Source organism: Meles meles, chromosome 12, assembly GCF_922984935.1.
Source record: "Meles meles chromosome 12, mMelMel3.1 paternal haplotype, whole genome shotgun sequence".
In the NCBI taxonomy this organism is placed as follows: domain Eukaryota; kingdom Metazoa; phylum Chordata; class Mammalia; order Carnivora; family Mustelidae; genus Meles; species Meles meles.
In genome coordinates, this window is record NC_060077.1 from 90,456,970 (window position 1) to 90,484,111 (window position 27,142).

The following is a 27,142-nucleotide window of genomic DNA, read 5'->3' on the forward strand; positions in this document are numbered from 1 at the left end:
AGTGCAAGAATCCAATCATTTGCCCTGGGTTAGGTGTCTATGCTGGTCAAAAAAGGTTTGACCAATTAGTGTGGCTCTCAGCACATATGTAACCAGATCTTTAAGTTGAAAATTTTTAAAAAGTGTCTGGAAAAATCATGCAGTGACAATTTGTAGTCTATTTTCTCACTATTATAGCTCTTAATCCTTCCTATGTAAATAAGGTAGCTGTCCTTGACAAGCTGTAAGCTATGGAGAAGTATGGATCATAGATTATTCTTTTTTTTTTTTTTTTTTTTTGCCCAAAGCAAGCTTATAGTAAGTTATTAAGAAAATTCAAATTAATTAGAATGAATGCAATGTGTTGCCCCTGAAGATTATGTCCACCAGGGTAATATCATGAGAACTTGCTAGAATTGTTTTGCAAAGAATCTGAATAAATTTTTACTTGTATTTCAAGTATCTGAACAATATCTTTCAGAAATAATGCACGAAGACTTAGATGGACAGTCTCGAGGGAAGCTGAATCTAGGCTCCTGGACGTGAGATGTCAAGGCTCACATGGCCACTTGGATTTCATTTATACTAAAGGAAGCAGTGAATATAGTAAAACAAAACTGATCACTTGGTGTTTTAAATACCTATTGTGATAACAAGCTACCCCAAACTTAGTGAATTAAAAGAATAGCCATTTTCTTCCCCCACAATTCTCGGGGCCAGGAATTTGGGCAAGAGGAAGCAGGAAGGGCTTTCTACACTTCATCATGCCCTGGGTCGCAGCTGGACCATTCAAATGACTGAGAGCTCACTGGAATGTTTTGAACGGGGTCATAGTCCTGAGAACTGGAATTGAGCTGTCAGCTGGATTTCTCAGGTGTTCTCCATCTGTGATCTTTCCTGTGGCTACCTTGAGCTTCCTCACAGCATGGTGGTCCCAGGTACATGGATTTCTTACATCATAGCTGGCTTCTCTTCCGAGGGAAGAAGCTACTTTTGTTTAGAGGATGGGCCCAGAAAGGACAAATCACAATTTCCAGTGAGCTACATTGGTTGAAACAAGTCACAAGGCCAGTCCAAAATCCAGGGAAGGAGCTAGGGTCTCAGCCCCTTGTTATGTGTAACTGCGTCATATGCACACTGAAGGACTGAATAGTGGCCCTCCTTACACACTGCCTTGCAAACAGAAATGATGGCTACATTTAGGTACCACTATGGTAATTCTTCACTGCCTTCAAAATCAATAGCAGATATCATCTGTGGCGTTTCAGTTTGTTGTTTGTGCAAACTCTGTCTTGTTCCTAATTTCCTATGTATTGATATGCAACTTTTTATCTTTTGCTTCCTTTTACCTTCCCAGTATATACACCAAAATGGTCTGACAGGTAAAAAACTAGCATTGGGATTTGGAAACATCTAGCACTCTCAAGGTGGTTTTCAAATATTAACAGATGAACTTTATTAACTACCACATGCCTCTTATTCACCATGGCCTTCTGACTTTTCTTTAGCTAATGGAAGGAAATTACTTAATTGCTTTTTTGTTAACACACATTGAGAGACTGAGAGATGAAGAAACTTAGAAAGGAGTGCCTGACTGGCTCAGCTGAAAGAGAATTTGACTCTTGACATTGGGGTTTTGAGTTCAAGCTCCACACTGAGTGTAGAGATCACTTAAATAAATAAAACTTGAAAAGAAACTTAGATAAACAGGAATCACTACATTTAATTGGTGACCTGATGGTTAGTTAGTACAAGGCTATAGAACTAAAAAAAATGCTTATATTCTCAAGTATTTCACAGTTTAATTTCAGGAATTTTCAGGAATTTTTGAAATATCCATGATGTCATGTACATGTGGTCCATGTTCCAGTAAAACTTTCTTTCCCAACAGAGATGGCCCGCTGGATTTGGTCCTTGGGCCATAGTTTTCTGACTCCTATTCTACATCATATTAAGTATAAACTCTATTGAAGTTGTTAGAGCTTGGGTGTAAATAATAAGAAACTCAACCAAAACTAGCTCACACAATTCCAGAAGTAGTTTTCTACAATGAAGAAAAACAATACAAATATGTGTAGGTTTGAAGTTCAGGGTTCAGTAAGATGCCAGTGCTACCAAGGACCAGGCTTTATCTATAACCCACCACCCTAAGCTTGTGGCACTCATCCTCCTAGTCACAGAACGAATGCTGTACATCCAGGAGTTGCAACTATATCTCAGGCAGGAAAAATTGGTTAGAAAGGCTTAATACCTATGCTCTGGATCTTTGCATTTTTTGATAGGAAGGGAAACCTACCATTACGAACATTCAGTCATATCTCCTCAGCGAGGTACACTTCACATGACCAATGTTATTTGGAAAAAAGAGTCTAGAAAGGTGATTATTTTGGTTTTATAACATCCATAGTAAAGGAAGGTGATAGGAAAGGGTTTTGAATGGGTTCTATTACTTAGTCTGTAGCATATCCCACTCCAAGATTTAAGCGGATCCTTATTATATTAAACTACAGTTAGCAGAGAAAGGCCCAAGGAGTGATGTTAGATGTTGATATATATGCTCCAGCATTGAGCTCTGAGATTGGAGCATGGAAATATAGATTCCAGCCATTACAAATATGGAAGTCCTTTGACATATACCATTTGCATCATATCATTCAACCTCCTATCTGTGGATCAGGTAGGAGGAGAATAAAGGAGGCATCAATGAAAAATAGGCAGCACTTAATCATGGGAAGAAATTTCCCCAGGTATCACCAGACACAATTAGAAATTAAGAAGACATACAGATTTCCACTTTACATTTCATTAGTCAGAACTCTGAAATATCATCATCCCTAATTGCAAAGGTGTCTGGAAAAGTAAGTGTTATTTTGCTAGGAGTATTATCACACTAATCCATGATTTTAAGAAAAGAGGGAGAAAAGAAAATGTTTCTTGGCCACTCAGTTGGTGCTGTCTATCACAACAAGTAATGTTAGAGTATGGTGAGAGTCACACATGCACTGGCTTCTTAAATCATTCTTCATACACATTTGTGGTTTGCCCACAATAAGAACTGTTCTGGATATACTTAACAAGTACACTCATCAAGAGAAACAAATTGTTGCCATTGTGGTACTTGCATTAGAGTAAGGTGCGGGGGGGTTGGGGGGAGACAATACATATGCCAAATGCATAAGCATGGATAGTAAATCAGATAATGGCCAGTGATATTAAAAATAAAGCTGAGTAATAAGACAGCCTCTGTTAGTGGGATGAGTTCATCACAATGAGCTTGGCTGGAAGGCCTTTCTGAGGTTATTTGAAACGACATTTAAGACATAAGAAGGATCCAATTATGTCAAAAATCAGAAAAGAAGCATATAGACATCGAGGAGTTAGTGACATAGCTCCTAAGGAGTGGCTTACCACATAGGATAACGTCAGAGGCATGGTGAATAAGCTCACAAGTGCATTATATGAAATTCAAACTATACACCAAGCCAGGTATCGCAGCGCCTAGAGCTTGTGGGATGCCTTTGGATTTTATTATAATGTGGTAGGCGTTAGTCGAACATTGAAATGAAAGAAATGATATGATGTGATTTTTGTTGGTAGAAAGTAGATCATTGGGGTGCCTTTAAGTGTCTTTAAGCATCTGCTTTAGGCTCAGGTTATGATCCCAGGGTTCTGGGATCTAGCCCTGCATCGGGCTCCCTCCTCAGCCGGAAGCTTGCATCTCCCTCCCACTCCCCCTGCTTGTGTTTCTTCTCTCGTTGTGTATATCTCTGTTAAATAAATAAATAAAATCTTTTTAAAAAAGTAGATCATTGATGGGAATCAGAGTCAAATCCTAGCTTTCTGTTTTACATATGCTTAAAGTTCAAATAAGAATTATTTTCTGATGACCTTTCCAAATGTTATGATAAAGATAAATCAAAAATGCATCACAACATGCTGATTCTGTTTGCCACCAGATTTGGAAGTACCATTAAAACTGATTGATTTGATTACTGTTTTGTAACCTTGAGATTTTCTGTGTGTCAACAAAACAAAGTGTCAAGAGCAACATAATTAAGTTGCCAAGACAGTCATTCTGTGTTAACTATGCCGAGAGCACGCCGCCCATTATTGTCCATTGATATTCAGCCCCATGTTTTCTCTTTTGTAATCTTTCTGAGTCTGGAAACTCCCAAATTACATTTCCAGATTTCCTTGACAGCAGATTGGCTGTTATGTCTTCTACTGAGGGTCTGCCCAGGAGCGTGGGGGCAAGAAGGAGGTAGAAGTCACTGATTCCACAGGTGGCTTCAGCACCTTACTGACACACAGCAGAGTGTGTATTTCAGCAGGAAAGTGCTGGTGCTGACTTCAAGGTTCCTGGGCATCATCAGGAGGGAACCTTGGTTTCTCCCCAGCAGCAGGGGTGAGGTGGTGTTTGCAACAGAGGGGGTAGCTCCCATGTGGCCTCATTGAGGTCTAGAAACAAGTTTCCTTCTTTAGCTAAGGAGCTAAACTGAGGTCAGATCCCTGGGAATCACAATTTTTCCCTTCTGCTGTTTAGATTTTCCAGTCTTTAAGTATATTTGAAGAGCATCAAACTTCTCTATGTCATACGTTCTCGTTAACTTCATTACATTAGTATTTTTTCAATACTTTAGGTCAGAGCATAGAGATCGGAGCAAAGTAATTCACTTAAATATGTGAAAGGTGATCACAAAATCAGATGCTTTCTAGAACTGTATAAAGCAATCCTCTGAAATCCTCTGTAAGGTGATTATATTTTTATATTTTACTTAATGTTTTGTTTGGTAGCCTGCCGGCACATTTGTTAAAGCAGATAGCCATTAGAAGTAGAAGAAAAACAATCTAATAATTATCCAAACATAACTAAGAAAATTATAATATCTTCAGTAAAATATGAAGATGATTTTTGCTCAAAAATATGAAAATATATGTATAAATCATAATAGGATAAATAAGATGAAACAAACTGAAGTATATCCACTATTCATTTAAGTTCAGTTTTTCCCAAGTACATATATGAACAGAAAATTTATGACAGTTCCTATCCAATGGAAAATGATGAGAAGAAGCTAAATTTCATAAGCAAAACACTCTGGTTTTATAGATATAGCTGCAGGTAAAATGTAAGAGATCAACACTTGCATAAGCCAAAAGATAGAAACCATATGTCCTCATGATAATCGGAATAGACAGTATTGTTGCCAGGACTATCTTACCTGGGAATGCGCCATTTAGTAGACGACTCTTCCTTGTTTTCCTAAACTAAAACCTCGTTTTTTTGTGTGTTTTTATTTTTAAACTAGGCAGCACAGCTCTTCTAGTTTTAAGAAGGACCTTTTATAAATAAATTTAAAAAATAGAGTTTAGTCTCTCTCAATATTAAACAACACAGAATAGACTGTTCATTGAAACAAATTATTATTACTTATTGCCATGAAAACAAGATACATAGCATAGTAGCCTTTTCTAAGATGTCCATTGTAATAATAATTTGAATACACGCTAATAATAGAGTGAGTTATTTTAGATTTAAAAAGATGAAATAACCTCTTCATCTTTTGTCTAAATGAAACTTACCATGAAAATTAGAACTATAGTATTCTGGATAAACATAAGGGATTGTTATTCTTGTTATTTTGTTATTGATTCATTAATTAAAGCCCCTTTTTTTTCATTTCTTCTTGGTATTTCTACTCATTCCCACCTTTACTAGAGATGTGGACTGAGTATGATAGTAGATATTTTATTTTCAATGTATGTGCAATAGATTCCTTCATGCTTAAGTAGAAAATACCACCTGAAGATTTTTAGATCAGGTTTGAAATAAGACCTTAATTTTTCTAGATGTCCCTTTACATTCAAGAAATAAAATCACGACTGTTCATGATTATTACTGAAATTCAAATTCCTATTTTTTATCTTCTGAAGAGACATGTCTTAAAATGTTATTGTTGTTATTGTTTTGTTTTAATTAATATCCAGGAAATTCTATGGGAAGGAGCACAGCACAGTAATTTAAGTATATAATCTAGGGACCCACCAGCAGAGTTAAAACTCATCTGTTAATGCCAACTAATTTACCTTACTGAAAGTCAGCTTCCTCTGTTATAAGAGAGAGATAATGCAAACCCTCTGGTTAGTTTTATGAGTCAGCCTGACTGGGCCATGGGTGCCCTGATATTTGGTCAAACATTATTGTGAATGTACTTGAGAAGCTATTTTGGGATGAGATTCACATTTGAGTTGGTGGACTGAGTAAAGCAGATTGCCCTCTAATGTGGGCAGTACTTATTCAATGAGTCAAAGGGCTGAACAGAACAAAAATTCTACCCTTATGTAAGAGAATTCTTCCTGCCTGACTGCCTTCAAACTAGGACATTTGTTTATTTTCCTGCCTTTAGACTCAACCTGAAACAAGGCTTCTTTCTGGGTCTTCACACTGATGGCCTTTAGATGGGAACTACACCAATGGTTCTCTTGCCTTCATACTCAGAACCAAACCACTGACTCTCCCCGGTGTCTAGCTTGATGACTCCCTCTGTAGATCTTGGGAATTCCATGCTTCCATAATCACATAAGCCGATTCCTATGATAAATCTCTATGTTACACACACACACACACACACACACACACACACACATCCTAGTGGTTCTGTTGTTCTAGAGAGCCCTGATTAATACAATCACCTATCTCCTATATTTGTTCTGAAGAATAAGTGACCCAATATATACAAAGCTATTAAATAGTGTCTGACAAATAAGAGTTCAATGAACATTAGATATTATGTAGGAAGTCATGGCTCTGGAAAACATTGTTATTCTAAACCTGGTTTGGAATGAAGTTCCCAAAGGGACATATGATAATAATAATTACCCTCTTCTAGTGTTTATAAAGTGGATTTCAGTCTGCATGCCACCATCACGTATCTATTCTCTTTGAAGTAAAACAGAAAGTAAAAAAGATCACATTCATATAAATTTCATGTAATAAATACTTATGGAGTATAACATAAAATGTTTCTTATTTAAAAATTAAATAAATCAAATTTTCTTAATAATAATTTTGAATTTAGAATATTAGAATAGGGTAATAGCAGATAAAAGTCAATTGTAGGAGCAAAAAAGAAACATGACAGAGACAGAATAAAACCAAGTCACGACTAGGTACTAAAAGTTACAAAATTAAAGAAAAATAGGATTTGGTGCATAGAATTCTGGTCCTGATCAAAATGGAGTCTAAGGGACTGGATTTACCCTCCTATGCAGCTGGACAACATATATGGAACCACCGGCTTCAGACATTGTGCATCAGCCATGCAAGTCTTTGAAAGAAGGGAAGCAAATGAGGTGAGTGCTATAATGCACAGATTATTACAGAGACAGTTTCCAGTCCACAGGCAGGGCAATGCAGGCAGGTCCTTGATGCCTTCCTGAGCTGAGGAGATAGAGCTGGGAATGCAGGTAGGCCAAGGTAACCAGAGATTGCCAAGTAGAGTACCAAAAAGGAGCAAGCTTCCCAGTAGGAGAGAGAGAGAGAGATTGAGATCTAGAGATTTGCAGAGGAATCTCTGGATTCTCCAACTGAGTAGGTTTTAGTGCATGTCTGTGAGGAAACTGCTCATGGCTAGAAGAAAATAAAAACAAACAAACAACAAAAACAAAAACAACAACAACAAAAAAATACCTCCCAGAAAGAAGAAAGAGTCACCAGAGTTCTAAATAATTCATGTTTCTCATTAGAGAGAGCAGAGAGTATTTTAATAAAAAGGCTAGTAGGTAGAGTACTCAGAAGAACTTACTTTGCCTTAGTAGTAGGGTAAAATCAGTCCTAGAATAAAGTTTGACATAATTCCACCTAGCAATGTTTAAAAGCCTTGAAAAGATCAAACTGTTTCTAAATAACTTAACTGAATCTCAGAACAAAGTTTAAGAATATTTACCTAAATATAACCATACTCAGCACCCAAACAGTGATTATGATCTAGTAAAAATCAGTAAGTATGCAAAAGAATAGGAACTCTTGACCAGGAAAAAAATATCACTTACCAAAAGATGATATACATGATAGAATTAGTAAACAAGAACTCTATAATAGTTATAATACTTTGTTCCTTATGTTTAGAAAGTACAGAAGAAAGAATGAGCAGATAGAGATATGGAAAATATTAAAAACTCACAAAACTAAATAATACCTCCAAAACATATAATGTTTTAGGCAACAAATGCACTTGATATAATGAACAGATGATTAGCTGTGATCAAAGAGAAAGTTTGTGAACTCAAAATGAGCAAACCAGCAAGGAGCATCAGGCTTGAATAGCTTGACATATGCATATTTATGGAATTGGAGACCCTGAAAGACAAGTGATAGGAGGAACCAGAAAGAGTATTTGATGATACATTGCTTGAGATGTTTCCAAATCTATCAAGGCAAAAACACATAATACTTTGGAGCCTCAACAAACTCAAAGGACAAGATTCATGAAGAAAACTACATCAGAGAACATCACTAGTATAAACATATAGCTAGCTAGCTAGATGACAAAGAGAAGGTGAATAAAAAGCAAACAAAGTAAGTCGGTCATGGAGATAATATAGAATCATAAAAATCAATAGTTAAATGTTAAAATAAAGAGGGAAAATCATTAAAAAATCAAAGAAGTAACCATTTGTCAAAACACAGTCCATGAAAGGAACAAAGAACAGTTGAAACATGCAGAAAACAAATACCACATTGGTAGACCTGAACCCAAAAAATGAAACATCACATTAAATGTTAACAGGATTAAAAGCACTCCAACTAAAATGGAAAAGATTGTCAGGTTGAGTAAAAGAAAAGAGTCTGCTACATGCTGCTTACAAGAAGCATTCACTTTAAATGTTAGGATACAAATTTAACAAGAGGAAAGGAAGGGAAACTATAAACCATGTCATTCTAATTTAAGGAAAGCTGGAGTAGCTATCGTAATACTAGATAAAATGTGTTTCAGAGCAAAGAGACTTACCATGCAAAAAGAAAGGCATTTCCTCATGATAAAGGTGCCATTTCTTCAAAAGGACATGACAATTCTAAATGTCTGTGGTGGACCTAATAAAAGAGCCTTAATCTTTAATATACATGAGATACTCAGAAGTGTGAGAAAGAAATAGACAAAACCTGAATTATTATTTATGGTTTCAACACCATTCTCTTAATGCTTGGTCAAAGTCAAGGCAGAAAATCAGCTAAGGATACACAACACTACCAACCCCTTGAATTTCCTCAACAACATGGAACCCTCTATCCAACAGAGAAATACATTCTACCTCATGCTGTCTCACCAGGTACCTTGTCAGAAAGGAAGGAAAGCTAATGAAGGAAAGAAAAAAGAGAGGATCCCTTGAATATTTATTTACCTGACAGAAGAGCAATGGACTCAAATTTGTGATCACCCTTGGTAGTCCTGAATTTTAAAAACTTGGTGGTTGATAACTCACCAGAAACGCAAAATGTTGCTGTGCAGTTTCTACCTCTTGCCTTTATGCACTGCAGAAGACTTGTAATGGTACCTATGCTACCAGGATTGAACCATCAGATATACCCTCCCATTCTTCCACCAGAGTGATCATTCTACAGTGTAAATGGGACCATCGGTATCATCTCCTTCCTAAAGCTCGTCAGTGGGTCACAGTTGCATTCAGTATAAATGTGCTGCGATGATTTTAAGCATCTTCACAGACTGTTTGTATTTCGTACTTGAGTTTCATTATTTTTTTTTAATCTTTTTTTCATTTTATTTATTTTTTCAGTGTAACAGTATTCATTCTTTTTGCACAACACCCAGTGCTCCATGCAAAATGTGCCCTCCCCATTACCCACCACCTGTTCCCCCAACCTCCCACCCCTGACCCTTCAAAACCCTCAGGTTGCCCCAACCTCCCACCCCTGACCCTTCAAAACCCTCAGGTTGTTTTTCAGAGTACATAGTCTCTTATGGTTCGCCTCCCCTCCCCAATGTCCATAGCCCGCTCCCCCTCTCCCAATCCCACCTCCCCCCAGCAACCCCCAGTTTGTTTTGTGAGATTAAGAGTCATTTATGGTTTGTCTCCCTCCCAATCCCATCTTGTTTCATTTATTCTTCTCCTATCCCCCTACCCCCCCATGTTGCTTCTCCATGTCCTCATATCAGGGAGATCATATGATAGTTGTCTTTCTCCAATTGACTTATTTCACTAAGCATGATACGCTCTAGTTCCATCCACGTCGTCGCAAATGGCAAGATTTCATTTCTTTTGATGGCTGCATAGTATTCCATTGTGTATATATACCACATCTTCTTTATCCATTCATCTGTTGATGGACATCTAGGTTCTTTCCATAGTCTGGCTATTGTAGACATTGCTGCTATAAACATTCGGGTACACGTGCCCCTTCGGATCACTATGTTTGTATCTTTAGGGTAAATACCCAGTAGTGCAATTGCTGGGTCATAGGGTAGTTCTATTTTCAACATTTTGAGGAACCTCCATGCTGTTTTCCAGAGTGGTTGCACCAGCTTGCATTCCCACCAACAGTGGAGGAGGGTTCCCCTTTCTCCGCATCCTCGCCAGCATCTGTCATTTCCTGACTTGTTCATTTTAGCCATTCTGACTGGTGTGAGGTGATATCTCATTGTGGTTTTGATTTGTATTTCCCTGATGCCGAGTGATGTGGAGCACTTTTTCATGTGTCTGTTGGCCATCTGGATGTCTTCTTTGCAGAAATGTCTGTTCATGTCCTCTGCCCATTTCTTGATTGGATTGTTTGTTCTTTGGGTGTTGAGTTTGCTAAGTTCCTTATAGATTTTGGATACTAACCCTTTATCGGATATGTCGTTTGCAAATATCTTCTCCCATTCTGTCAGTTGTCTTTTGGTTTTGTTAACTGTTTCCTTTGCTGTGCAAAAGCTTTTGATCTTGATGAAATCCCAATAGTTCATTTTTGCCCTTGCTTCCCTTGCCTTTGCCATTGTTCCTAGGAAGATGTTGCTACGGCTGAGGTCGAAGAGGTTGCTGCCTGCATTCTCCTCAAGGATTTGGATGGATTCCTTTCTCACATTGAGGTCCTTCATCCATTTGGAGTCTATTTTCGTGTGTGGTGTAAGGAAGTGGTCCAATTTCATTTTTCTGCATGTGGCTGTCCAATTTTCCCAGCACCATTTATTGAAGAGGCTGTCTTTTTTCCATTGGACATTCTTTCCTGCTTTGTCGAAGATTAGTTGACCATAGAGTTGAGGGTCGATTTCTGGGCTCTCTATTCTGTTCCACTGATCTATGTGTCTGTTTTTGTGCCAGTACCATGCTGTCTTGATGATGACAGCTTTGTAATAGAGCTTGAAGTCCGGAATTGTGATGCCACCAACTTTGGCTTTGTTCTTCAATATTCCTTTGGCTATTCGAGGTCTTTTCTGGTTCCATATAAATTTTAGGATTATTTGTTCCATTTCTTTGAAAAAAATGGATGGTATTTTGATAGGGATTGCATTAAATGTGTAGATTGCTTTAGGTAGCATGGACATTTTCACAATATTTATTCTTCCAATCCAGGAGCATGGAACATTTTTCCATTTCTTTGTGTCTTCCTCAATTTCTTTCATGAGTACTTTATAATTTTCTGTGTATAGATTCTTAGTCTCTTTGGTTAGGTTTATTCCTAGGTATCTTATAGTTTTGGGTACAATTGTAAATGGGATTGACTCCTTAATTTCTCTTTCTTCAGTCTTGTTGTTGGTGTACAGAAATGCAACTGATTTCTGTGCATTGATTTTATATCCTGACACTTGACTGAATTCCTGTACAAGTTCTAGCAGTTTTGGAGTGGAGTCTTTTGGGTTTTCCACATATAGTATCATATCATCTGCGAAGAGTGATAGTTTGACTTCTTCTTTACCGATTTGGATGCCTTTAATTTCTTTTTGTTGTCTGATTGCTGAGGCTAGGACTTCTAGTACTATGTTGAATAGCAGTGGTGATAATGGACATCCCTGCCGTGTTCCTGACCTTAACGGAAAAGCTTTCAGTTTTTCTCCATTGAGAATGATATTTGCGGTGGGTTTTTCATAGATGGCTTTGATAATATTGAGGTATGTGCCCTCTATCCCTTATTATATCCCTTATTATAGTCTTTGGCTTAAAATCTAATTGATCTGATATAAGGATTGCCACCCCAGCTTTCTTCTGATGCCCATTAGCATGGTAAATTGTTTTCCACCCCCTCACTTTAAATCTGGAGGTGTCTTCGCGTCTAAAATGAGTTTCTTATAGGCAACATACTGATGGGTTTTTTTTTTTTATCCATTCTGATACCCTGTGTCTTTTGATTGGGGCATTTAGCCCATTAACATTCAGGGTAACTATTAGGAGATACGAATTTAGTGCCATTATTAGCCTGTAAGGTGACTGTTACTGTATATTGTCTCTGTGCCTTTCTGATCTACTACTTTTAGGCTCTCTCTTTGCTTAGAGGACCCCTTTCAATATTTCCTGTAGAGCTGGTTTGGTGTTTGCAAATTCTTTCAGTTTTTGTTTGTCCTGGAAGCTTTTGATCTCTCCTTCTATTTTCAATGATAGCCTAGCTGGATAGAGTATTCTTGGCTGCATGTTTTTCTCGTTTAGTGCTCTGAATATATCATGCCAGCTCTTCCTGGCCTGCCAGGTCTCTGTGGATAAGTCTGCCGCCAATCTAATATTTTTACCATTGTATGTTACAGACTTCTTTTCTCGGGCTGCTTTCAGGATTTTCTCTTTGTCACTAAGACTTGTAAATTTTACTATTAGGTGACGGGGTGTGGACCTATTCTTGTTAACTTTGAGGGGGGTTCTCTGCATCTCCTGGATTTTGATGCTTGTTCCCTTTGCCATATTAGGGAAATTCTCTCCAATGATTCTCTCCAATAGACCTTCTGCTCCCCTCTCTGTTTCTTCTTCTTCTGGAATCCCAATTATTCTAATGTTGTTTCGTCTTATGGTGTCACTTATCTCTCGAATTCTCCCCTTATGGTCCAGTAGCTGTTTGTCCCTCTTTTGCTCGGCTTCCTTATTCTCTGTCATTTGGTCTTCTATATCACTAATTCTTTCTTCTGCCTCATTTATCCTAGCAGTGAGAGCCTCCATTTTTGATTGCACCTCATTAATAGCTTTTTTGATTTCAACTTGGTTAGATTTTAGTTCTTTAATTTCTCCAGAAAGGGCTTTAATATCTCCAGAGAGGGTTTCTCTAATATCTTCCATGCCTTTTTCGAGCCCGGCTAGAATGTTCAGAATCGTCATTCTGAACTCTTGATCTGACATATTACCCATGTCTGTGTTGATTAGGTCCCTAGCCTTCGGTACTGTCTCTTGTTCTTTTGTTTGTGGTGATTTTTTCCGCCTTGTCATTTTGTCCAGATAAGAGAATATGAAGGAGCAAATAAACTACTAAAAGGGTGGCAAAGACCCCGGAAAAATGCGCTGTAACCAAATCAGAAGAGACCCCAAATTGTGGGGGGGAGAAAGGGGATAAAAACAGCTTCTGAAAAAAAAAAGAAAAAAAAAAAAAGAAAGAAAAAAAATTTTAAAAATAAAACAAATAAAAAATATAAAAAAGAAAGAAAAAAATATATATATTTAGATGAACTAGTCAAAAAATGTTAAAAAAGAAAAGGGTAAAAGTTTAAAAAAAATTAGGAGAAGAAGAAAAAAGAAAAAAGAAAAAAAAATTGAAAAAAGAAAAAAAAATTGAAGTAGCCGCAAGACTAAAGAATCATGGGGAGAAAGCCATGAGTTCCGTGCTTTGCTTTCTCCTCCTCTGGAATTGCTCTGCTGTCTTAGGAATTGAATCTGCTTTCTCCTTGATAGATGAACTTCGTCCTGGCTGGATATTTTGTTGATCTTCTGGGGGAGGGGCCTGTTGTAGTGACTCTCAAGTGTCTTTGCCCGAGGCGGGATTGCACCGCCCTTACCGGCGGCCGGACTAAGTAATCGGCTCGGGTTCGCTTTTGGGAGCTTCTGTTCCCTGAACGCTTTCCGTAGAGTTCCGGAGGACGGGAATGAAAATGGCGGCCTCCCAGTCTCCGGCCCGGAGGAGCCGAGAGCCTGGGGCCCCACTCCTCAGTGCGCCCCCAGAGGACAGCACCCAATCACTCCCGTATCCCCAGCCTCTAGCCGCGCTCCGAGCTCACCCAGCCCACGACCAGTTCAAGGTAACCCGAGCTGAGAGTTCAGTCCTCGGCTCTGTCTCTGCAGCCGGCTTCTCCATTCTAATACCTGCGAGCTCTCCGACACTCTGACACCCCCGATCCTTCTGTGCCCCTGCGGGACCTGGGGCCACGCTGACCCCATGTGGGCTTCACCCTGGTTTAGCCTCCGGAGCAATGTCCCTCCGTGGAACAGACTTTTAAAAGTCCTGATTTTGTGCTCCGTTGCTCCGCCTCTTGCCGGGAGCCGGCCCCTCCCCCCGCGGTCTATCTTCCCGTCGTTTTAGATTCACTTCTCTGCCAGTCCTACCTTTCAGAAAGTGGTTGATTTTCTGTTTCTAGAGTTGCTGTTCTTCTTCTCTTCACTCTCCCGTTGGATTTGTAGGTGTTTGCAATGTTTAGATAAGCTATCGAGCTGCTCTCCTGCTACCTGATGTAGTCTCAGGCTGCTACTTCTCCGCCATCTTGACTCCTCCTCGAGTTTCATTATTTAATGAAAATTATCTCATGCAGTAGGATTGTTCTTCTTTCTTCTTGTCATATGTTACCCCTTGAGTCCTTCCTGTCATTACTATTGACTTGTCTGTCCAATACTAATACCTCCTTTAATAGTTCTTGATACTGAAATTTGGCTTCTGTGGTCTTCCTGTGGTCTCCCATTGCCCCTCATATTTACCACATTGCAGAATCATCAATCTGTATTGTAATTGCCTGTTTACCCATTTGCCTTTCCCACTAGACTCTAAGTACCTAGAGGCTATGGGCTGGCCTTCTTGATCAGCACACAGTGACGCCCTATTCTAGGTGGAGGGCACAAAATTGGTGCTAAATAAATATTTTCAAGGTGCATCTTAGCTGTAACGACAGAAACTCCACAATCCGCGTAGGATCGCAGTTTATCTGCACAAAATGCATAAGTACCTTTGATATGGAAAGTGTGCTCCAGTAAGTGGAGCTAATGGCCAGATGTTTCTGAAGGCTGGTGACTGCACAAAGTCTTTATGCAAATGTCTGTTTATGGGGTCTGAGGAGGGTGGGATACACAGGATTCATGCTGAGGCTTTTAAAGGAAGAAGATCCACATTTCTATTGATCCAAACTGCCTTAACCTTCCCACCAACTTGACTAGACTGGAGATAAGTGTTTTCCTGCCACTGGAATCCTCACCTCTGTTTCGCTTGTCCTCACAGATTCCTTATGTCCTAATCACAGAGATCCCTCTTCTTCTTTTCCTAGAGCATTTATTTGAGAAAACTTGTTGTGAATTATGTCTCTACTCCTTTGAAATGTTCTTAAAAGCCTCTTGGCAGTTTCACAACCCAGGATTCTCTCAAGGGTCTGGGAACCATTCCATTCAAAGGTAGTCATCAAGGAAGACAGCAGCTCATCTCCCAGACACTTTGGAAGGATGGCTTCCAAAAGGGTGCCTCGCTCCAAGTTGCAAAGCTACCCTGTGTCATGAAGCTGGGAAAAAGTTTGCTTGCTAATACTACACACGACAGTGCAGTAGTAGCCTTGACATATATAAAACAGTTTTCCACATGGAAATAAAGCCGGAGGAACATCAGAGCCCCCTGGGTCTTATAGGTCATTTGTAGGTTATCCTGGTACAAATTCTATTAACCAGAGAGAAGAGAAGACATCCTCATAGAAATTCTACTGACCACAGCAGAGAGGAGTTATCTCCTAAGGGAATTCTGTTTCTTATCTAGTTAGATAATTGTCACAAGCAGTTGACAGGGGAAAGGAAACACAGTGTTAATAATAAACAAATATATATATATTTGTGTGTGTGTGTGTATATATATATATATATATAGCTGAACTGCTCTGAATAAGAAATCAAAGTATCATGGTCTCTTGGGAGTTCGTTCTAGGGAACCACAGGAGTGACTGCACAGAGGCTCTCTCTCCACCTGAGCTCAAAGACCCGGAACATATGCGTTCAGCTTTTGAATCACTTGACATGACTGTTCTTGTCGCTTTCTGCAGCTTTCAGCTTGTACAGGCCTGAAGAACTTTAAGAAACATTAATGAAAAACAGAGAGAAAATTAAGACAGACTCTTCAGTCCCTGTGGTGCTTTTACTCCTGGTTCACTTCACCCATACCCAGGCTTAACGTTATTCAGCTAAAATTTCTGCACTCAGAAGTAATCCTTATCCATGATGCAGATGTAAGTGAAACATCTCAAGAGAGTGCTTCATAAAACCAGAGAATCAGTATATTAATTTGCGGGGAGAGATAAACTAGGGTGCACCATTAAATTCCCTCCTGATACACAAGTTGCCAAAAAAAAAAAAAAAAAGTCAAATTTTCCAGGTGGAGAGATTAAGAACAATGAAAATTAGTTATGCATAACAAATATTCAAGGTCATCAGAATTAAAGGAGGTATGCATTTCCTCATTCCTCTTATATAATACATTAAAATTCACAAAGACTGATGGATATTTCTTTTAACCTAAACCTCTGTGCCTGGGCATCACCAGCATTCTCCTCTTTAATTTACCTTTAAGAACTTTCCATAGATCATTAAGCACCATCAGTGACTGATACATTTATATTTTAGATATGTTCATTACAATGTATTAGGTAACTCTCACATCTCCTGACAAGATAAAACAGGCTTGCTGTCATTTTCTGTTGTTGCTGTTGCCATGCCTTTAAGACGATGTTGTCTATCTCTTTGATATTACATTTTGTCTAAATTTACACGTGATATCTCAAAGGGCAATCCATAGCCCTCTTTTCGAAGGATGTAGAGTATGTGTCTACACATCTGATATTAAATTCCTCTATAACAAGAGCCAGGGTGTTTAAAAGAAAGCTGTTGACTCTCTTTTGAGAAATAAAATATTTCTCTGTCTATACTTTGAGAAGACTTTGGATAAAATGTCAAATGCCTCTCCATTTTAAAAAATGGTCCGTACGTAGGAAATGACAAGTTACTGAATGTCCAATTTTCAAACCTTGATACTATTTAAATAGTAAGACAATATTTGGCTCAGACAAATTTTTATTTGTATAGCATTATTAACTGCAAGGATCACTTTCTCATCACAGTTTGGATTTCTAAAAATTCCCTTCTATGGATTAAAAAAAAAAGGAGCATAGAAAGCATATATTTAAAATATCCAACTTCCTGTGAGTTGGCAGAAGTAAAACGAAGAGGAAAAAGTGGAATAGAAGTATTAAGTTGTCATTCACTCTCCATGGATGCATGTGACCATGACGACAGGAGCTGGATAAACACATACAAATGGGCAAAATAAAATCGTATTTTTAAAACACATCTTAGTTCATGTGCTATATTTGGATGAATAATTTCAAATATCTCCATTGAACACAACATTAGAGCCATTTAAAAATTCATTATCATTTCCAAACTATCAGGTAACTTATTTTAAGTGAAAAAGTACATGATTTGGTCAATACGATTACTTTTGTAGCAGCAATTGTTGTGTAGTCACAGACTCACTCGGCAACAAGGAAACTCCATAATCATCTGTGAGGAGGAGAAATTGGTTCCCAGGACATTAAGAAGGCATGGGTTCTCCTGGGTCTTGCCCCCATTTAGAGCGAGGATCTGGCTTAGGAGAAGCTTTCCACTTACAAAGACATCGAAGCAACAGAACCTCTGGTATCTCACCACCTCTGCTTGCAAATGTAATTTTCGACTTGACACCCTTCCATCACAAGTTTCAAAGTTTCCACAATGTGTTTGTGTTAGTGAAGGTGCACATCAAAATTTAGTGTTAGATGAAGTTAGCCCATCTTTTACAGAAACATGTCCCCACAAACAACTGCTTTATGTGGCTATAGAAGAGTGAGCAGGCATTTCAGCAAGAGGGAGCTGTGGTCCTCAGAAACGTGCTGGGTTCAGCAGGCTCCAGCACCAGGAGCTCCTGCGAAAGGCACAGCCCAAGTACTACCAGTGTTTGCTCTCTGTTGACCTGATCTAACTTGTGATGTCCTGAGGATAGAGCAAAGCCTGCTAAATAAAATGCTCTCAGGGAGGCATGGTTGGTTCAGTCAGTTAAGCATCCACCTTTGGCTGGAATCATGATCAGAGGGTCCTGGAATGGAGTTCCCCATCAGGCTGCTTGCTCAGAGGGGACCCTGCATCTTTCTGTGCCTGCCACTTCCCCTGATTGTGCTTGCTCTCCCTCTGACAAATAAATAAATAAAATCTTAAAATAAAATAAAATAAAATGCTCTCAAGTCAAATATATGAGGGGTTAGTAGGGGAATGTTCACTTCTTTAATTAGAAGCAAGTAGGAAAGAACCAGAGCCACCAGCATGAGGAACCAAGGGCAAAAGTCTGGAGCTGTAGTAAAGGGAGGAGGTGTCCACCCAGGGTTCAAATGAGCTTGAGAGAGGACCGCACCCCCCTCCGTTTTTCAGGTTATGAGCTACAATATTGATAATAGTATTATAATATTGTATACAATAGTATACGATATTGATAATAGATAATAGTAATAGATAATAGATAATAGTACAATATTGATAATAGTAAAGGAAACAGTAGTCCTTCCTAAATCAGAGAACTTGTATTATATATTTATTTCACATGTAGATCTGCTACCTTTATGAAATAAATACATTTTTTGCTTAATTAAAAAAAGAAAAAGCTGAAAAAGTGGACAAGTGAGAGACCTAGTTCTTAAAGCAAAATGATATTTGAACAGATAATACCTACATGTAGAGTTAAAATCTCTAAATATGAAATTCTAAGTTATTTCTGGTAACACTCTGTAGGAGCTAACAAGCATGGCTTTATATATAATTCATATTTCTATGAATTAATCTTCTCAAACCTTTATTGACATCTGATTGTATAAAGCAATTGTTCCAATCAACTGTTATTGAATTTAACAGAATAATTTAATATTACCCATTAATATTAAGAATGAGTAGAAAAACTGTATACACTGGTGTCAAGTGTGACTTTTTAAAAATTTTTCTTCTATTTTGTTTTTTTAATTTCACGTAAAGATTTGAGTTACTCCAGGCAGAGATTCAAAGATCAGTCAAATCCAGTCCTTGGTATCAAGAAATTTTGAGTTAACTGCTTGTGTAATGGGATGGTCACAGAGGTAGAAGGGAAACACCAATAACTATATGAAAAGAAAAATATCAGAAGAGTCATCAGAAGAATCAAAGGTGACATTTTATTGGGAACCCTGGAGGAAGATTAGAAAACCGTCATAAGAGGTGTCAGGATAGGGTTTCAGGTATCATGTAATAACATCTTCTACAATTGATTTTCCAATCACAAACAACTGAAAAGGAAACAATAAAGAGAAATTGTTCGAGAGTCAAAAAGCATTTATTCTTGAATTTTCCTTTTTTAAAAGAAATCTTGGGAAAATCAACCCCAAATAAAAAAAAGTTTAGTGATCATCTCATGCATTTCAATTTTTGCTTTCATTCCTTGAGTTAGAATAATTTGTAATTGAATATCCAGAAAGCTACATACATCACAGACTCCTAGTAGCCATAATCTCTGCAGAAGGAAGGACAAGATGGCCATTGACCCGATAGTCTATTTCCACAGGAAACGATTCAGGATTGGGATGATACATTCACAGGAACACCACCAGATCAATGTTGATCCAACCACCCTTAAAATCCATGTTCCCTTGAATCTATGCAGTCTACACCATCATCATTTTTTAAAATTTATCGATTATATCCACCTAACTTATCAGATCATCAGATGTATTTCTTTGGAGGGAGAGTGATATTAAAAAAAACACAAAAGAAGTAGACACAAATAAGTTTTTTTTCTTGAATGGCTTTATTGCATACACCATATATCTCACCCTCGTAAAGTGGGCAATCCAGCGTTTTCAGGGTATTCACATAGGTGTGCACTTCCCCTGATCGTCAATTTTAGAATATTTTTACCACTTCAGAAAGAAGCCAAGTGCCTGTTATTTATCCTCCTTACCCCAATTTACCATCACACTCAGCCTGAAACAGCTATTAATTTGCAGTCTGTCTGTAGATTTGCCTGTATTGGGTATTTCGTGCACATGGAATCATGTTGTCATTGCTTATAGCTCCATTTTACAGAGTAAAACACACATACTTACCCTCAAAAAGGTTGAGTAAGTTTCCCAATGTCTCAAATCTCCTAACAGTGTTAGGATTTGAATGCAGAAATCTGATTCCAGAGCAATGACATTGATCTTGTTATGGCAGGTGTTAATACATCACGTACCTCATTGTATTTGAGGAAAGATGGGCAGGAATTGAGATCAACTGAGTATACCTGTTCGGAGGAGATTAGATGATGAGCTGCTAGTATGTTTAAACTGGTTTCTCTCCCAAATTTTGACCCATCTGATAAGTTTTGATTTTATTACTAATATAACTGATGCCAAAGCCCATGAGAAGTAAGGAGTCTTTTTTTTTTCCTTCAAGAATTACACTCCTTTAGAAAACCTGTAATACAATATAGTGATTGAAATCAAAGCACTGGCTTCAGCTGTAGTAACTGTATCTAACCCTTACAACAAAGGCAACCTTGTCTCCATTGATTGGATCTGTCTGAGCCCCCAGAGCATATCACTAACCACAGTAGATTATCCATAGATAGATAGGTAAAGAAATGCTTTTTTAAAAATGTTCAAGGGGCGCCTGGGTGGCTCAGTGGGTTAAGCCTCTGCCTTCAGCTCAGTTCATGATTTCAGGGTCCTGGGATAGAGCCACACATCCGGCTTTCTGCTTAGTAGGGAGCCTGCTTCGCTCCTCCCTCTGCCTGCCTTTCTGCTTACTTGTGAGACCACAACATCTCTCTCTCTGTCAAATAAATTAAAGAAAATCTTTAAAAAAATACTCAAATGGGTTAATATAATAAAATGGGTTAATATAATATGGGTAATATAATAAATGGGCTAATATAATAAAACACTATTTTTTTCTTTTTACTTTGTTCTTCACATTTTCTTCAAGGCCTCGTTAAGAGAAATGTGCTTCTTACTTCTTTATTTACCTTGTGATTTTAAAATCTTTTTTTTTCTTTTCTTTACCTTTTTTTTTTTTTTTTTTTGAGAGATGGAGAGAGGGGGCAAAGGGAGAGGGAAAGAATCTTAAGCAGACTCTATGCTCAGCACAGAGCCTAACATGGGGCTTGAACCCACAATCCCAAGATCATGATCTGAACCAAAATCAAGAGTCAGACCCTCAACCCACTAAAACTCCCAGGTACCCCAATAATTTTAAAGTCTTATGGGGAAGAAAAAAATGGGAAATAGAATTGCTCCTGGTTTCTATTTTTAATTCCTTTCTCAGGTATTGGCTATGCTTTTAGGTATAAATCTTGCTGCTTGATTAAAAAAAAAAAATCACAGGTGTATTTTTTACTACATAACAGTTTTTTAAAATTTATTTTCAAATTTGTTCTTTAAACTACACAATTTTAAAAGCAATCAACACATGATTTATAATTTCAAAGAAAATAATCACAAAAGAGAAATTGTTTTAAAATAAGTTTATTTTTAGTATATGAAAGATCAGAGGATCAAGCAGATTCTATTGCTTATATCATAGAGGCATTTGTTGTGATATTTGTTCTTTTCTCTGTTCTGTTTTAATACCAAGACTATTTGATGTTATGAAGGAGAATGAGAAGAAAAGTATATCTTGAAAGCCATTTAAAAATTATAATTTTGCAGTGTTAAGGAGTATTTACTTTTCTTTATGACTGCATCACCAAGGCATCTATGGAGCAGATGGTAATAGGCACTATGTCATTAATTTCTGTACTGGAACTATGCGGGGGGTAAATTATTTTTGGATAATTCAAAGTGTTTTCTTTCCAAAAAATATCTATGTATGTGCAACTGTTTGTTTATGGGAATTTCCTGATTAAATAAAATGCATTTATGCATAAATATATTTATATGTATATATGTGTTTGTAGGTACTGGATTGGTCCTGGTTATGAAGGATAAAAGATTACATAATAAAGAGATACAACTTTATAGTGTGGAAATTATGGCCGCTAATTTCTATCTTCCAAACTTGCTCACCATCTTTCATAAGGTGATCTATGTCTCCAAGAAGGAAAGGAAAGTTGTTCTTTTCAGTCTTTTTTTTTTTTTTTTTAGATTATACTTATTTATCTGAGAGAGAGAAAGTGAAAAAACATGAGCCCAAGCTGGGGGGAGGGGCAGAGGGAGAGACAGAAGCTGACTCCCCACTGAGCAGGGAGCCCCAATGTGGGGCTCAAACCCAGAATCTGGAGATCATGACCTGAGACAAAGGCAGATATCTAACCAACTGAGCCACCCAGGCACCCCAAGCTCCTTTCGTTATTATTCAAACCAACCATTGATTTAAAAACAAAGAAAAGAGGATTTTTTTTAAAAAGGTGCCAAATGACTAGAAACAGACAAATTTTTAACAGGTTTCAGAAATGTACCAGAAATCATCCAGAACATATTGAGTATTAAGCCATAAAAACCTGAAGTTGTCACAGGACTATCTGCCCCATTTCACCCTGACTATTCTAGAATAATCTTAAAATACCTGACTTCAAATCATTAAAAATGTGAATAAAGGATCACTGAATACCAGCCTTGATTTATTATTTTTTCTTAAGATTTTATTTATTTACTTGAGAGAGAGAGAGTGAGAGCATGAAGGGTGAGGGGCAAAAGGAGAAGCAGATTCCCTTTGAGCAGAGAGCCCCACCAGGGGCTTGAACCCATAACCCTGTGATCATGACCTGAGCCAAAGGCAGACACTCAAATGACTAAACCCACCAGGCACCCCACTAACGCATTATTTCCAGGGATATTCTAGGGGAAGAAGTGTTACATGATCAAATAATCTTGGAAAAAATATATTATATATAATTGTCTTAGAGAACAACACAGAGTAGCAAATGGTTATTGTGAAAAATCCAGCTTAGCATTTCTTACAATTATCTTAACACTAGACCTGTTCTTGCATGTTACCGAGATACAATTAATATGTATGTCATAACTGATCTTGTGTTTTAGAAAACAGTAATTTAAGATCCTTCAATATGAAAACTTAAATCAAATGATGAGACAGTTTCTCAGATCGCCCTTCTATGTAAGAAAATGTGTGTGGATTGGATAACAGTGTAAAGTAACTTTGGGGATTTTGGACTTTATTCAAAATGTGTTCTTTTGGGGTGCCTGATAGCTCAGTGGGTTAAGCCTCTGCCTTCAGCTCAGTTCATGATTTCAGGGTCCTAGGATTGAGCCCCGCATCTGCCTCTCTGCTTAACAGGGAGCCTGCTTCCCCCTCTTTCTCTGCCTGCCTCTCTGCCTACTTGTGATTTCTGTCTGTCAAATAAATAAACTTTTTTTAATGCGCTCTTTTGAATAAATACAAATAGCAATGACTTAAAATAACCTGCTCTTCTTGAAATTAAAAACAGCATCACAAGGGAGCAACAAGTTAGTACAAAGGGAAAGAGGAAAGAGAAGAAAGAATGCTGTCCCTAACTAGGAAAAAAGAAAAAGGTGTTTCTCAGATGTTTCCAGAGAAGCTGAGCTTCTCATGTTCTCTCCAAGGCACCATTACAATAGTCCTGAGAGTCTACTAAAAAAAGACAAAATCAGTGATCATTTTAGAGCTAAATATCAGAATTCAGCATGTACTGGTAATTCTAGATTATTTATGTGTGAGGGGAGAGGGACGTTTCCCCTAATCTCATGCAAAGGTCACAGTCTCCGACTAGAGTCACCATCCTCTGAATGTCAACAGAAAGACTTGTCCCGAAAAAGAGAGGAAAACACTCTGACCCGTGCTCATTGTATATTTCCTCATTTATAAACCAGAGACTGTCCTAAAGACCCATTCTCTACTGGCAGAGCACGTGACCTGAGCCAACCAATGCAGTAACGGCATACTTTGGACCATTTTTTTCTCTTTAGCGACTAGACATTGTTCAACACTGCTAGGATAATAAACAAATCAAGTGGCATAGCAGGTACATTTTGAGATGAATAAGTAAGCTTCAGGGGTTGGGCGAGTCCCTTGAATACAGAGAGAGAGATTAAGAAACCTAGAAGCTAATGGTTAATGAGCTCCCCTATGATCCTTCTGAAAATGTAGACCCAATCTTCTCCTCAACAGCGGTCAGGAGACCCCCAAATCAAGAAATACTGTTATCAGCAGACTCAGCACCTCAAATAGCCCTCGACTTTCATACATATCTAAGAAAAAGAAGCTCTCGGTAGTGATAGTTTAATATAATAATAATGGTGATAATGTTAATAAAACTATTCATTAAAAAAAGAATGAGAATTGTTTCATAAAGTATGTATGCAAATCCCCACTGAGTTGATTTCATGATTATCACATTAACACAGTGCTACTTCATCCCTAGGCACTTGAACAGTCGGTGATAAATCGTCAGGTCACTGCTGTGATTCCACGTACCATAGCCCTGTCTTTAGACGGTATACGATACCTCTACGAAATATAGGAGCCTGGGAATGGCATATTTTTATCACCAAATGTAATCACTATTCCTAGACTCTCGTATTTATTTATTTTTAATATTGTGCTTTTCTGTTTGGACTATTTTATCTTACTTCTGCGACGACAGTTACCAATCTACAAGTGCATGGGGTGACCTAGCTAGAGAAAAACGATTTTTATCAATACCTGTTATGTCATGGGATATCATGTTGCAATGGATTGTGGATTTCTACATCTTTTTAAAAACAAATATTAACTGATATGTATGCTTTTATTAAACAAACACAGGTGTTTTTATGCATTCAATAACTTGAAAGGCATTATATTCTATGGTCGTATTTTTATTGGTCTTGGTATGGAGACTGTAGTTGAAATTCATTTTGCCCCACAACATAATTTCTTCTGACAATTAGTCATTGCTTTGAATTTCTAAATAACATTGATTGAGATATCTTCTCTCTAGGAAGATATTTATTCCATAGAAATACTTCATATTAGAGATACCAAACGTTGCTAAAATACAGAAATGACATTATGGTTCCATTTCCATCTAAAAGAAAGTGAATGAATGAATGAGTGAATGAGTGTGAAAATTGGTATCCTTAACTCATTTGGACCATATAGCAGCAAATATTGCAGTATATTTTTCAGCTGAAAATGTCACAAACTATAAATATTAAAGTCCTTGCACTTTTTTACAAATAAGACAATGTTCGATCCTTAGCAAGGGTCTACTTGTGGATGTACACTTACTTTACATTCACTTATATAAAGATGAGGACGATGTATAAGAAGGTAATCGTGTATAAAGAGTCCTCTGACTTATGAGGCCAACCCAAATGGTCTGGAGATCCAAAATCCTGGCAAAAGATTATATTTGGATATCTTCATTAACACAATTGCAGATATTTCTTCCAAGGTAACTAAACCCAAAGTGCATCAGAAAGCAAAGTAATTATTTTGGTAAATAACTTTGGCTAACACAGAACGGCAGGGAGGTCTACACACATTACGTAACTGATATAAGTCACCTGCTTAACTTTCTCCAACTGCACATCTGTTCAAATCCCAGAAGTATTAGGCCCCACATCAGGGACTGCTGCATTTGCTTTGGGAAAGTGGTTAAGAGGGAGAAGAATGGACACTCTTCCCACTTTAACCCTCTTCAAGTCCTGTGAACTGACACAACTCACCTAATATCTCTAAAAGTCCCATTTTGTATTGTTATGGGGACAGCTTCCCAGTAGTATTATGAAAACACACGCTGTATAATGCATGTGAAAATACTATAGTCTTTAACTCCCTATACCAAGTAGAAGGTGTCTGTAGTCAATTATGCCCATAAAGTACATGGTCTCACTAAAATAGTTCTGGAAAAGGACTGCTGTCTTTAAGAACAAAAACAAACTAAATTTTAGAGAAAACATGGAGAATGAATAACTTACTTGCACAATTATTAGGACACTGTCTACAGAGTTCTGTGTAGCAGAACTACACTATGGCTGTTAGAGCTTGTCCATTGTTGACCTCTGTCCCAGAATTCCAGTAAATTTACCTGTATTCATAAAGCAAAGCCTTCCTCCATTTCTCTACAGGCAATATGACACTTGCAAAAGGTGGATCATGACAACCTCTGTGTTAGGGTTGCATTGATTTTTTTTTTTTTTCAGACATGCAAAAACACTTCTGTCTCCATCAGAAGGTAGCACCATAGCTGGTCCCTGCTATTTGCATTTGATGCATTTGAAATTGATGGGGGTACCTGCCGAAAGCCACTGGGGAACTGAAATCAGGGAAAATGCTTGATTATCTGTATTGGGTCACAAAGTACATTTACAATTTTGAAAATTGGTCTTTCACAAAAGAAATTTCTGTTTAGTTAAATCTGCCAAAACTATATGCCTGAGGTTCATTGCATATGCATACATTAGCGAAAGTCCCAGCACAGCATATTTTCAGTAAAGATCATGTTTTCTTTTATAAAAGTAGAATCATTCTTTTTCCCCAGAAATTTTTTAAGACTAATCATTATCTGTTCATTTTATGTCAACAAATACAAATAACTCGGATCATGTTTAGCTACGGTAGAATAAGACAACCTCTGTTTTTTGTTTGTTTGTTTGTTTTTCAAAATTTTGCTTCCCGCCAGGACAGATTTGTAGGTCTGAGCAATTTACAGGGCCAGAACTCTGTAGCTTCTATAGCTACAGAGGTTTCTGTGTTTACTTTTCCTGTTTGGCAGAGTACGTCTGTCTACAATGATGTGTTGTTTTCTATTGGGTAATGGACAAGTCCTCAGGTTGGGGAGCGTTTGACTCTGCCTCAGGGCCAGAAGGTAATTCCTGCCCCATGAGCTCCCCTTTTCTCCCGGAGAAGCTGGCGCTATTTGCCTGAGCTCTGAGGGAAGATATGTGTCCTGCCCACCATCCAGACCCTTAGGGCTGTACCTGACACGAGAGAATGATCCAGAAGAGGGCAAAACTTCATGTGC